Consider the following 15,366-nt stretch of genomic DNA (forward strand, 5'->3'; position numbering starts at 1 on the left):
TCGACGCCGACACTCCTCTGCGGGTTTCTGGTCTGCCCGTCGAGCTGGTGTCCAGATTCAAGTACTTGGGTGCCACGGTTGCCGATAATGGTGGTATTTCTAGTGAGCTTGGAATCCGCATGGGTGTGGCGGGCTCTGCGTTCAACCAACTTGGAGTCGCATGGAGGTCAAGGCTGTATTCTGTGAGGACCAAATGTCGTTTGTTTAACGCGTGCGTGCTACCTATGCTCCTGTATGGCTGTGAGACATGGCATCTTACTAAGCTTCAAGAGTCTCGGCTTTTGAGCTTTGAGAATCGATGTCTCCGCAGAATCTTAGGGGTACATTGGTACGACCGCGTTACAAACATCCGAGTTCGTGAGCAGACACAACAGCCTTCGGTGATTGAAGTTATCACGAAGAGACGATTCACGTGGCTGGGACATGTATTCCGGATGCCGCCAAAGAGTGCGGCACTTCGTACCCTTGTGGCACAGCCTCAAGGGTTCCGTCGCCGTGGCCAGCCCTCCCTCACCCTGCAGCGATGCTACAAAAGCGACCTACGTGCTGCAGGTCTGACATGGCGGGAGGCACAGGAGTTGGCGATGGACCGAGGGAAGTGGCGCCAACTTGTGCTTGCCCTATGCCCAAATGTTGGGACGTGACAGGGTGAAAGAAGAAGAAGAAGAATATATTATATATCTATTTATACAAAATTTTGGAGATAGCGCGTTTAAATGAAACATGTGAATTATTAAAAGGATCAACGGTGGAGAAATACATATTATAATTTAAACAAGAGCGCCGAATAAACGAGGTTTGTGCATAATTAGAACCGCTACGACTAATATGGTACAAAGTTTGGTTTCGCGTAAATCTTGATGGACAATGGAAACCCACCCTTTCGAGTAGGTTTGGCGAGTCAACAAAACGATTGATAATTTTAAAAAGAAAATATTGATCAGATATAGAACGTCGACTTTCCAAAGATGGTTCCATAAAAGTTGTACCATTTTGTACGGCTGTGACCAGGAGCAGTTACCCGAGACTAAGCCACGCACTCTTGTACTTCGAATGAGTTTAAATTGATTTAAATTACTGAGTTTAAATACAAAACAAAGCTCACCAAAAACTGATTCTATGTGAAGAGTGCTTCACATTCGCAGTAAGAACATGGCTCGAAATGTACCGGAGCGCCGTTCCGGTTCCTGACATCGGTAAAATTATCGCTCCGTCTCATGTAAAAAAAATATTTGACCGTCTAAGATAGATCCCCTATATAACAAAAAATCTAACACACTTATTTTTATAAAATACACTTATAATTTGATAACTGTGTTAATATCTTCAGAAAATTGTCGAGCGCTCCGGTTCATAAACTTTTCCATTTGTGATTTTGACATGATTCGAAAAATGTGTAGACATGTAGAATATGATAAAAACGTTCAAAACGTCATGCATGTGTCGATGCAGTGCGGTTCAGCGTGAGGTGACCTCATCGTTCTTCCGAGATTTTATCAACTGACAATGTTCGCTTCATAGAGGTATTAAATTAAAAGAGGGGCAAGGAATCGGCTTTCTCATACAGCTGAATGAAGCAGGCCAACAATAGCCGATAACTTACGAAAAATGGCGACGCGATAAAAAAAAATTCAGGGCATCACAGAGGATTTACTTTGGTCATTATAACGTACCCATATAATATGATGTTAACGTTCAAATTTTGCCACAAATTGATTACCAGCCCGCCCCACCATACTTTTTCGCCATACTAGCCGGCTTCACCATACTTTCATAGATATAACCTGCCGTCCCTAGGTTCCCTTAAAGGTTCAAAATGTGCTACGGGATGGGAGCATCAGTCTGATAACATTTTAAACACCAAGAAAAACGAGAAAAATTACATACTTTTCCCGTAGCGGTAGCATACTGTGACGCCACGTGATAGTCCGCGACATGCACCATAATATAATTCGCGCTTCATGGCTTACTTTTTTGTTCGTTATTCCCACTGAATAAGATTGCCACAGTAGCCTCTTAGTTATATTTAGTACCCACGTTTGTATAATGTTTTGGATATTAAAAAATACTGTGGTAATTTAGCGCCCCTGTTGTTTGGCGCCCGCCTTCGTCGTAAATTACCTCCCACCATCGCCCGGGGTTCTCAGTCCACACCTGGCGAAAGGCAATACGTTTCGTACTCAGCTACTGCGATACTTGGAGAATTACATGGTTTTAAGATTGAATTAATTTGTTCATCTCGCTATGTCTATAACCACTAAGTTACTGGAGCCTTTTCCATGTCATGAAGGTATGTGTGCTGAACCAAGAAATATCACTGAGAGTTCAGACCTTGTAATTGTGGCTATATAAATGTATACCTACAAAAATCAAATCAAAATCCTTTAAACTGACATGGTGATTAAATTTATTATCAGATATTCATATAATTATACTATTTTGAGAATAATTATTAAGTAGATAATTCTCTTAAGGGGGGACATGCTCAGCGTACGTCAAACACGAATCAAATCGCAAAAATACCTTTTAATAAAATTCTTCCGTTATCATAATATAGTTCTAGATTTTTTTTTGGGGCATAATAAATGGATATGAACGTCATTGTAGTTATTGATTGGTATATTTTTATTTAATCAATGACATTTGACACGTTTGGTTAGTGTGATTAGTTGCAAAAAACACCACCGGAGCGCGACCATATATTTTGACCAATGCATGAGCATTTGACACATTTGGTTTAGTTGCAAAAAACACCACCGTAGCGCTACTATCTAATTTGTCCAATGCATGAACTAGGCAGAAAAATTACTGCCGAATTCACGCACTTGGCAGGCTTGCATTTTTCATGATTTAAGCAAAATTTTGCCCATTTCATGTAATAGTCAATTTCGCACATTCGGCGGATTATACGTATGGATAGAGGGTTTGAGAGCCACTGGTCGAATTATAGCCAAACACAATGTCAAAATGTTGATATTTAACTTCCTACTATAATGTGTGTAGAATTATTATCCTAATGAAGCGATACTTAATATAGGTTATAAAAACAAACTGCCTGCCTACTTATAATATAATGCCGAGTTGTTTGTTGTTAATCTGCGACCTGTATGGTGAACATATAGCATGCGTGCTTAAAGTGGCAATCAATGAATATATTACAGTATTAAAGTTGATACAAATTATTATACTGTTTCCATACATGATTCGGAAATAGTCCAAACATAATTATTCGCTACCCGAAAGCAACTGTGAGATAAGTCAAAATTACCATATATGTACCATCATAAATCGTCCGGTGTTCGAATTTAGAACTAAAATCATCACACTAAAAAAAGTATATGTCACATGTTGGCATGTGCCTCCCTCACTCAGCGGATAACTTATACTGGTTTGTATGTAGTACTTATGTTTGTTGTGTATAAATAAAATAATTATCACCAAAATGTTTTTTTCTGTGGTTAGATTAGTGGGTAAGATTTTTTTTGTATACAATTAACATTGGGTTGTCTCAGTTGGTGACATCTAAATTGTACGTATTATATTTCACCGTAGCACAATTCGCCGTGAGCTTTCTTATAGGAAAGATATGAAAAATTATTACAAGATAAATATACAACGTTTTTAAATTTTCTGTTGAATCATATAAACTTGACTTGACTAGCTTAAACGATCAAAAAAATGTACAATAATACTGAAATGTCATCTTGACATCTCATATTGATTTCCATAGTAACGCACGTATATATTAATAATTTAGTTGCTAGGACCCCAGACCCCTAGCAACCAATAATGGTGTCGAAATAACTTTTCACACAAAACAGAATTAACTGAAAATAAAATCAATTCTACTTAAAGATTGCTAAAAGTATTAAAATAATGCATTGGCATCGTGTTCTGATATATTCTAAAAATTTCAAATGTCTAGCTAGTCGGGAAGTTAGTTAAAAATAGATTGCAAGATTTGTACCGGACAAATAAGAATACGAGCTAATAAAAACGTTGTAAAATACGCGTTGTTCGTGGAGCATTACAGACAATAATGTTCCAATTTAAACCTATTTTCAAAATTTGTTTGCCGCTTGCTGGTCAGTGACTGCGAGGATGGGTCGCTAAAGCCTCAATGACATTGAGCTACTTTACATGCTGCTTGTTGGCGAATTTAAAAGCGAGCGAGTAGGCTAGTACGACTATGATGATGACACACAAAACTTTCCACTCGCTTAAAAGCCAACAAGCTAGCGAGTTGAAACCGTCATTTTCGGTACTATTTTGACAGGTCGTATTGAGTAGTTCGTTTTTTTACCGGGGGGTCGCTTCTATCGCTCTATTGCATTTATGCAAAGTTCTTTATTTTAATTACTTATTAATATAATTAATTATTTATATTTAATTTTGATGTTAATAGTAAAATATAATCCAAATAAACATTTTTATTATTTTCAATAAACCGCAGCACCCCCAGATATCTTATCCACGAGCCGCCATTGGAAGTTGCTCAATGTCATTGACGCTTTAGCCAGGTGATAGGATATTATTCATTAAATGTTGTGGCAGACATGCTGAAGTTTGGCCATCGCTGTTACAGACATTGCAGCGTAAACCGCCTACGCCAAAGGAGAAAAAATATCTACACAGTATTTTATAATATGTGAATAATTTATTAGTTACAGCCCAACCTCGTTTTTGCATCAGCTGAGATTATGCATGGCTGCAGGTTGCAATACAGAGTCAACTCAAAATATTTCATAATGCTAAAACGAATTTTAAAATTGTATACGAGTACTTTTCCTCTCCACCTCTGGCCTTGGTCTCCACACACTTGCGGGCGTATGCCGTGGCGCAATCGATGAGAAGTACCCTTATATTAAGTACACACGCACGTTCTTGCTCGATGGCTTTACGCTGATTCCAACATGTGTCAACGTGTGTACCATCTGGCTCGATGGTTTTTTGTTCGACATTGCGCTATCCGAAAAATATTGAAGGTCTGTAATTCTTGCGCGATCTAATTTGAGTGAGGGAGTGAGGACCCACCGGCAAGGCTAGTGTGGCCTCGCTCTCACTCGTGGTCGAAGTCGTGGCGGTGCGACGGTAGCCTCACAGCGTCTTGTGTCGAGTTGCTCGACTGTGTGGACGCAACGACGAACTTGCTTCCAAGTCAACATGCTTGATCGAGCAAAACCGTCGAGCAAGAACGTGCGTGGGTACTAGGCCTTAGGTTTAGACTATAGGGAAGTACCCTTCTTAAGATGTCGCAGGAGATGCTTTCTAAGAATACCTACTAATTACTCGAATCTCGCAAAGGAAACTTTCTTTTACAATATTTGAGGACTGTGCGGGGAATGAAAACATGTGTGCGGACACATGCTGGTAGGTGTGCGCGCGCACATGCTCACACCTTACAGGGAACATTGCTCCACACCCGTCTGTATTTCGGTTCACAGTATTTCTGAGTTCTCTGGTTTGGCGATTTGATACGACTGGCCCAGGATAGGGAGGTGTACTGAAAGTTAGTCGCCAGCTTCGATAGAAGACGGCACCGAAAATCGGTCGGTTTGATAAACACATACAATTCAAACAAATCCCCGGATTGATCGGGATTCCGAATATACATACCGTGTTGCCAGTACTTTGACAAAAATTAAATAACATACACATTAAATAATATGACCGGTTTATGAGACAAGTTTTTCGAAAGTTTTTTTTAAATTTTATTATTACTGCATAACTATTAATTATTTTTGAGCATTTAATTTTATTCATGTTGCAGGTATTAACTAACATGTGTGTATATTAATTTTTAATAGTTACGTACCTACCTGTCGGTATCTACTGTCGGCCAGTGGCGAAGATACAAGCACACCTGTAGACATTTTAATCACCGTGTTATTGATAATCATATACCTATAGTCATGGCTAGAGTTGGGTTTCGGGAATTTCCCGACTAGAATTCTCGAGAAATTTTCGAGATTTTCGATCCCGAATCTCAAGAATTGAAATTTTTAACATTTCGGGAAATCCCGGATCTCGAAAATCTTTTCTCGGGATTCGGGATTTCTTTAATATTAAATGTTAATTAAAAAAACGATTTTTCTATATGAAAAAGTGGACAGAAAATAAAAAACGTTCAAAGACTGATCGGGGTATCTAACACAATTAAGTCAACGTCGACTCAAAATGAGCGCAATTTTTCAACATCAGGGAATTTTGTGTCTCAGAAGCGTGCGCGATTGTCAGACGCAGCGATTGACAGTCTGTGTTTTTTGAAATCCTATTTTAAAAAGTAATGTTTTGAATTATTTTTGTTTTCACACTTCTTTTTGTTTGTCTTCTTACATAAATGAAAAAAAAAAACATATTTTTTTGGAATTTGCCTGTTTTTACACTGATTTTAGGATTTTTTACAGGTTTTTTTTTAAATTTCCCGATATCTCGAGAATTCTCGAGAACTCTTTTCTGGAAATCCTGAATCTCGAGATTAAGAATTTTTCGGTAAACACCCAACTCTAGGCATGGCCCCCACAAGGGTGGTGGGGGACTGACAAGGCTCTAGCCTATAGGCCCGGGCTGAGGGGGGCCCGGCGTGTCGGGTCCACCAGATAAATGAGATAAAGACACGTCTTAAATTTTATCTAACAGTAAAAAAAGTCGCCTGCCGCGCTAATTGACTTCAGGCTTATTACCATTAAAAATATATGGTTGTGCGATGAAATTTTTGGAGATTTAAAATATGCTCCCATCCCAGCATCAGTCGGATAACATTTTAAACACCAAGACAAACGACATTATACATGTTTTTTCCCGTAGTGGCAGCTTACTGTGACGTCACGTGATAGGACGCGACGTGCAACATAATATAATCACAACTTTAGGATACCCACAAATGGGTGGTTCACAATAATTATGGATCAAGTCCATCAAAATGGAACATGAGATATTTGAACCTAAAGTTAAAACTTCTTTTTTTAAATTCAGGAATGTTTTCACTGTATAATGCTTACCATATTTTGATAGTACATGGATCAATTTAAATAAATATTCGAAACATAAAGTATATTCAGGCTTTACTAATATTAGCAAATTAATGTTAGCAAATACCTCTTTATACTGCTGAAGGAACTGTCAAAATGGACATGATTCACATTCAATTTGATGTCTTATCAATACTAGTATTGCCATTTATGTGGAAAATTGTAGAGCTACGATTGTACACAATATATAAATCTATGAAAATTTGACTTGATCTATTATTGTGAGCCACCCAAATATAAAGTTGAAGTAATACATTATGGATTATATTTAAACAGTATTCAGTTTGTATGGTTAGTTAGAAGTTAGGCCCGAAAGTTCTCGGACTAAAATTTTAATATTGTTTGTTTGTAAAAACTCGGAAGCCCTCTAGGTGCTTGCGGTGTCGATTAATATCTCTTTTATGCGATTATTCATCGAAACTAGACGTTGATTGACGTAATGGTTCTTGTTTATGTTTCTTCTTAGACTGCATCTCGAATGCAACACTGTTACAACTCTGAAATGATTAATCGATCGAAAAATACTGCATTTCGTAATACAGGTAGAGTCGTATGTAACAGTAATTTATCTTATTCGGTTGTTGATTTGTTTATTCGTTGATTGAACCAGTATAATTTATCGTTTAAACTGTGTTTGGTATAACGGCATTAATAATATAATTATGTACTTTGATCAGGGAACACAGAATTAACGGGAACTAAAATACCTAACGGGTGTGAAATAACAGACAAGGAAGAATATGGGATAAACTTTAACACGTGTCAAGAATACGTCATTCTATGCTTGTCATTCGTTTTGACAACTGCTCTCGGTTTATGCACTGGCGCCAATGACATTATTAATGGACAACGCACTCAATACAGTATCTAGCAAGTAAATTCGCATAGCGACGTTCGCACATGTAAAGGTAGACGTGACGCAATTTCCATTATGCAATATCACGCATCGGGAATTTATAACAATATCACCTTTATTGTAATGGCGTTAGAACAGTGTTTCTAGTATCAACGTTCATTTGAGCGAACCCGTTCGAACCGAACCATTCGGCAGATCCGACAAAAAGCATCGGGAATTTATAGCAATATCACCTTTATTGTAATGGCGTTAGAAAAGATTATGCCATTCGGCAGACCCGACAAAAAAAGTGAGTGTCATTTATTTTCCAGATGCTTCGTCCATATTAATGCCATTGACTGGCGCCCATTCAATATTGGTGTAAGTATTTGAAGGTTGAAACACACACTATTGCACTCTATAATGTGTATTTCATTTTCGTAGAACACTCATACATTCAAAACCTTGCTTCAAAATGTAGTATTGGGGTATAGCCTATCGGAATTCTATTTATTAATCTGTTTTGTGACTGTGATACTACGGCTTATGAGCGGAATGCAGAAACATTTGTCATAACTAAAATTTCCTTAGCACAAAACACTATGCAGAAACATATCCTTAGTTAAGATCATGTTGTCTATGGTTCACCTCGTCGTAAAAGCTTCGTTCGTTTTTTTCTATTGAAAATAATACCATATTTAAAAATTCTCTTTCCTATAGTTTAGGTAAATTATTTTGTAATTGTTAAACGATGATAAAAATATAACAACTGCACTTTATAAATGCAATAACTATAAATACATAATTAATATTTAATTATAATACTCTTATGTTTCCGTTATCAGTCATTATACGAGATTTCACAGGCACCGCAAGATATTTTTTTTAACATGGTAACACTAGCGTCAAGTGTCATTCTGTCTGGCATCTTGTATTTCTGCGGACTGGCGTATAAAAAGTAAAATAATATTCTGCATGTACATGCCAAACAAATTAACACTATCAATATCCATATTGAGATAAATTGTTAAATGAATTTGAGTGTATGGACTGTTTTATAGACACGCGAATTTATTTTGACAGAAGCTGTCAGTGGTAAATGGTAATACAGAAGGGGGTGTGTTCATAACAAATGAAGTCTATGGTTAAGGAGTCCCTAACTCTATAGTCAGTATAGTCTATAGTAAAGTCATCCTTTTCGGCAACTTATCCTTAAGATCGAAATATTGGATTTTGCATTCCGCTCTAAGTGTTTTACTTTGTGTTGGCAGGAAACTGGACCCAATCTCGAATCGAGGGGGTATATAATTGACAATCGGCACTACATTTTCAAACAGACACATTTATTTCGGTATGCTATCGTAAATATTCAACACACGCGGTTATGAAATTGAGCCTCGGGAAGCTACATTTTTGTATCGGATACTTGTTAACACGGAAGAATGGGAACTTACCCCTTTTCTCTACCTAACTGGTAGCGAAGCGCTTTTTTATTACGATTTTACCGAAGCTTTGACTGCGATTCGCTGTCATATCGCCTCTTCTCTTCTAGAAGGGGTCCGCCAATCATGTCCTCACTAAAATTCTGTTAAAGAACTTTACAATTTTGCCAAGCTCTTCCGTCTTACCCACCGCCAGGGCACCTTTCAATTCGTCGACGTCATGGCCCCCACGAGGGGGGGGGGGGCTGACAGGGTTCTAGCCTGGGGCCCGGCGAGGCGAGTCGACCAGATAAGTGAGATAAACACACATAAAAAAGTTGCTTTAATAGTAAAATTATGTGATTATACAATACAATTTTTAATTGTGTATCAATATTCGACATCTCCATAATTCAAATGGATGTATTAAAATATATAATAAAACATTAAACATACACATTAATTTTACCGCGTACACCATTTGGAAAACGCTACTGTAGAGCGTCACACTGCCTTTATCCTTAACGATAGGTAGGGGGGCCGCCAAAGAACCTAGCCTGGGGGCCCGCTTCACGATGTGGGGCCCATGGTCGACGTTCTCAAAGATGTCCGCAATTCGCAGCCGTACTATGTGTTGTTCATATTTAAAGCATTGTACAGCTATATGTACAATGTCCTCCAAAACATTACATTCATCGCAGAGCTGCGAATCGCTTCTTCCCATCAAATCTTTTACCCATTGTGTGATCTGTTCTTAGCCTCAGTATCAGCTTAAGCTGCCGAAGCGGTTATGTTAGTGCTTTCGCATGGACAAAATGCATCTTGTTAAAGATATCATCATACTGGGTCTGCTTTGACGTATCAACTTCTGTATTTTTCTTGCAAGGAAAGACTTTCGATAAGCTAGGTCCTGGTAGAACCAGAAGGTCCTGGCTCAAGTATCTCGAAGACTAGTTTGAGCTCAGTATTCTTTTCCTGTACGGGCAGAGTAGCGACAGATATTATGTACAAACTAATATGGAAAAAAGAAGATTACAATAATTATATCGTCTCTGTTCTGGCAGAACACACTGACTGGAGAATACTAGTTTTGAGTAATTTGACTTTGAAGTTGTTAAAATGTTTGAAATTTTCGATCATGTGAGTTTATTAAGTAATCGTAAAAAGGATGATTTTAAAATAAAGACTTTATTTATTAAGAAGGTTTCCAGACGGTAAAGTTTGAAATAAGGAACATTTTGGTATAACTAACCCAATATGTCATTTTTTCGAATTAGTGTCTTCTGTCAGAACAGTGACGATATATACTTGTAATATTTAATAATTTTAGATGTCATTACAATGATTTTAAAGCAATTTCGTTTTATTAATTTTACATTTATATATATTGGAAAAAAACCAGAAGCAAGACTAACTTTTTTTTGTAATATGTTTCTGAAGTAAAATTGTTGTATAAATTATCTATACATATACTATACTATTAGGTACCTACTATAAATATAATGAGTATTAAACATGTTAAAATATTTTTCTGCTTTAGAAATGTATAATAATAATATGTAGTATTTTAAAAAGAAAAAAACCTAGTTTGGATTATCCGCGTTTTTCGTTTATACGTGCTGCCTCTCCCCACCATTAGCCCGGATAATCGGTAGTCTACTGTAATAATGTAAACATTTCATTTAAACGCGCCATCTCCAAAATTTTGTATAAATATATATAGTTTTTTAAATCTTACTTTTTGTGTATAATTTAATTATTCATTATTCTTCCTAATTTTTCTCATGTAGTTTTTTTATGTAATTTCTTTATATTTATGTTATTCTTACTCTCTTTCTTGTTAGGCTTAAGTATATTATAATGTATACATGGAATATTTGCTGGTTGCAATAACTTTTCATTATTATATTTTAAAATTTTGTAATCAATATGTAACTGCTTGTTTTCTTAAATAAATAAAAAAAAATATAATCTATTCAAAAGTATATATGTTCAATGAGTCTTTCAATCTCTTTGGTTTAATGTAAGTAGGATATTAGGAATATTTTTAGTTAGTTATTTTTTAGCCTTGATATAAAGTTTTTTTTTTACTATATCTAGTAGAACTGCAACATCTTGAGTTGTATCGGTGTTGGTTTTCAGAGCAAACACTTACCTATACGGAAATTAATATATTCGGCTTTGCTCGTCCGCGTTAAAAAGTAAATATTTATCCAACTTTCCTGGCCCCGGGCCTCTCGCTCCAACACCCGCGATCATATCAGCATCAGCTACTAAAACCTCTTATAGTTTATTTCAAAACACACTGCGCATACATAGAATAATATTATTTTTCCCAACACTTTGGCGCAGTCATTTTTGACACTTCCTGTTATAACGTGGTTAAAATCATAGGTTAAAATGCAACCGCACTACGCTGCCTACATAGGTAAAGTTTACTTCATGAAGTTAAGTGATTTTTTTGTGTAAACTGACTATGAAAACTTTACTAACCGCTAAAAAAAATCGGTGTGTGTACTTATGTTCGCGCGTTAGAAGTTATACTTCTTTGGAGTAACAAAACAAAAACAAAACTTGTGATAAACTAGATTCTTTGACTAGCTCTAAATTATCTTGTTAAATTACACACTCACGAAAAAAAGACCGCTTATTGGAACGCCGTTGGTTTATTTCTATACACTAACTTATATTACTAAATTATTTGGTTTGGTTGGTTTTTCTTTATTTTTAAAGTACCAACTGTCACTCTGAAATTGAATCGTTTGTTTAAGAAATTGCAAATGGCCGACAATAATAAATTCGTTGCCTAGGCAACGGAACAATTCTAAACTATAATATTATACTGTATAATCGTCACGATTGCAGTATCATACTGTGGCGTAAAGGTAGTGCGTTTGGCTGATAACCGAACAATTGGTGCTTCGAATCCAATCGAGTGCGTTTTTTTCGTGTGAAAAAATAAATTATGTGTTATATGTCACACGCCAAAAATACACTTCAAAAATACTAATTGGAAGGCAAAAGGTGTGTTCAACCCAGTGGTAAAGGGTGGGTGTACGCGTAACGCATGAAAGAAAACATAATAGGATAATGCGCATGAATGAAAACGTAATGTGTGTAGAGATATAGTATAGTATAATGTACACGGAGAATACGTATTACATCGGGTAATACATTAAAAAAACAAGGACCAACAAAAGGAAAAAAGTACTTTCGAATATATTACAGCTCTGAAACCAAACCATGGTATACCAATAAAATGCTAAATAGGGAAACAATTGTCACAATTAATCGCTGTAGAGCGGACCATTATAATCTTGCCGTAGTAGATTTTTGGGTTTCCACCGTGTATCCTTCCTTCTTTACTCGTCGTTTCGGGAATGTTGCAGAGGCCATTATCAAGAGATGATGTTTTTTATGATGAAAATGTAGTATAGGTATATGAATGTCAACGTTGCTCTAAGAATGTCAAAAGGAATCCGATTAGCTAAGAGCAAACGTTGCTCAAAGTAATGTGTCAATCGTTGCGACCGGAGATACCGGCTCGAATATTGGATTTTGCTGATAGTGCCGGAAGTTATGACGTTTTTAACCGTAATTCATCATCCCTATTAATATTTTCAGGGTTTCTATAGATTTCAATGGCCTCCTTTACCAACCGTGCGAAATAACCTTTATTCCGACCCAATATCTTGGTTTCAAAGTCAAATTTTTCTTTTCCTGTATCCATCGAGTACTCGGCAATTGCTGACATCGTGTAATGTTTAAGTCGGTATGCCCTCTCATGTTCACTCACACGTTTCTTTACTGTTCTAGAAGTTTGGCCTATATACTTTTTTTGGGGCATCCGCGACAGCTAACTGGATAGGTCGAGTCCAAAGGTTGCGAGTCCTTTACTGGTCTTAACATATTTCGGACCTTTGTCGATGTTGAGAATATTGTTTCGAATTGTTGTTGGGTTTGGGAATATTCGTTTTCAAACAAGGACACACGGTGGATACCCAAAAATCTACTACGATAAAAAAACAACCGTGAAAGCCTCAAACATTATACAATCTTGCCGCATCCCTGGCTCGCTTGGGTATAATAAATGACCCTAGGTGCCAGTGCGGAAGTGAGATTGAAGATATTAATCACGTTGTTTGGCAATGTCCTCTGTATGATACCCAGAGACATAGGCTTCTTGAAGAACCAAGCAAACAAAAGTACCAATTGCCACTGGATCTTTCGATATTTTTGGCCCGGCTGAATATCAAGACGTTCCAGTGTGCCCAAGTGTTTCTGAGTGAGTGTGGTCTACAGGTGTAAATTGTATTTTTTTCTTTTGTAAATTTGAATTGTAATACTGCATGAGTAATTGTGATAATATGTATTTACAGTGTATATGTAAAGCTAAATAAGACTCAGTTGAGACTTCGTAGCTTAATAATAAAAAAAAACTCTCATGATAGTTTGAAAAATGCAGAACTAGCCGCATCCAAGTATGTCGACTTGTCGCACTTTTTCTAGTAAATAAATAAAAATCAAGAAAAGGTGCTTGCAAGAAACTTCACAGGGCGATGCGGTTGGTTATTCCTACCATGCAGTACTTAATCTTATTATTTATGTGGCAACAGTCAATGGTCGTCGCGTTTACCATACAAGCTACTTACCTAAACGGTTACCCGTGTTTTCTTTGGCATTTATTTTGAACACATTTACGTTAAATTTTATGCATTTTTTTGTATTTGACAGATTTTATCACGCCGGACAACACCTCAGATAAAAAACCTGTTTAATGATTATGTATTTAAGAAAATCTCTATTTACATCTTTTATAACATATTTTTTTCTATTTTTGTTTCAGGTAAGTTAAAAATGCCCGGATTATAACAGCAGTGTTTATAACTTTTTATGTAAGTACATATTTATTAAATTAGTGTTTCGGTTTAAATTAGTCATCAGTTGTAACTTGTAACAGCATAGAACGCGAAACTTTTCCACCCATGAAACATGAAATAACAGAATCAAAGGTGACATTGAGAAGTGCGGATACTTTGTGACTCTACAAGCTCTGAATGTTGCGCTGAAATTGTAATGCCAACCGTACTATAATTAGTCATCATTTATGGACTACAAATATTGGTGGGTCTTGGGCCCAATGTTCCCTGTAAGTCCTCACACAATAATATTGTAAAAGAAAGTTGAAAAATTAATAAAATTTGTGGTAGTTGTGGGGGTTGTTGCATCACCACATTCGTCAGGGTGAAAAGAAACACATTTTTCATAAATGTTTTAAGTTTTTATATTGAACAAAAACAAGCCAACATACAAATATATACTTAATATATTTAATATAAATTGATATTAAAAAAAACGTTCTGCAAGTTTAGTATTTAAAATATTATTTTATCAACGAATACTTTTTTCTTTATTTCCTATTTTATTATTACAACGTTTTTCTTAGCTCGTATTCTTATTTGTCCGGTACAAATCTTGCAATCGATTTTTAACTAACTTCCCGACTAGCTAGACATTTGAAACCTTTAGAATACATCAGAACACGATGCCAATGCATTTTTTTAATACTTTTAGCCATCTTTAAGTAGAATTTAATTCATTTTCAGTTAATTCTGTTTTGTATGAAAAGTTATTTCGACACCATTATTGGTTGCTAGGGGGTCCTAGCAACTAAATTAATAATATACACGTGCGTTACTATGGAAATCAATATGAAATGACATTTCATTATTTACTATTTCTACCAAGTACAAATTTTTTTGATCGTTTAAGCTAGTCAAGTCAAGTTTATATGATTCAAAAGAAAATTTAAAAACGTTGTAAGTATATAAAAAGTTCTTTTTATCTTGAAATTATTTTTTATTTAAGTACTTCAAAAAATATCGTTGCTAGTGTTATTATTATACTTAATATAAAATGACTGTAAATTAATAAATACCTTAAAAATTTAAGTTTTAATAAAAAATTCTATGTGTGTGTTTGTTGGGAGGGGGGGGGGGTATAAATTTACCGCACCGGGTGACACCAACCCTGGTTACGCCACCGTTCAGATGCATTGATGATCCGTACACACAATAGA

General features: G+C 36.2%; 1 protein-coding gene across 2 annotated transcripts in view; it reads left to right on the forward strand.

The window, feature by feature from the left end:
* Mhcl (Myosin heavy chain-like) overlaps window positions 1-15,366 on the forward strand; it is a 477,652-nt gene that overhangs the window by 188,870 nt on the left and 273,416 nt on the right. The window lies entirely within an intron of this gene.

Source organism: Rhyacophila brunnea, unplaced genomic scaffold (genome assembly GCF_057557595.1).
Source record: "Rhyacophila brunnea isolate RB1 unplaced genomic scaffold, BYU_Rbru_1.0 scaffold_23, whole genome shotgun sequence".
In the NCBI taxonomy this organism is placed as follows: Eukaryota; Metazoa; Arthropoda; class Insecta; order Trichoptera; family Rhyacophilidae; genus Rhyacophila; species Rhyacophila brunnea.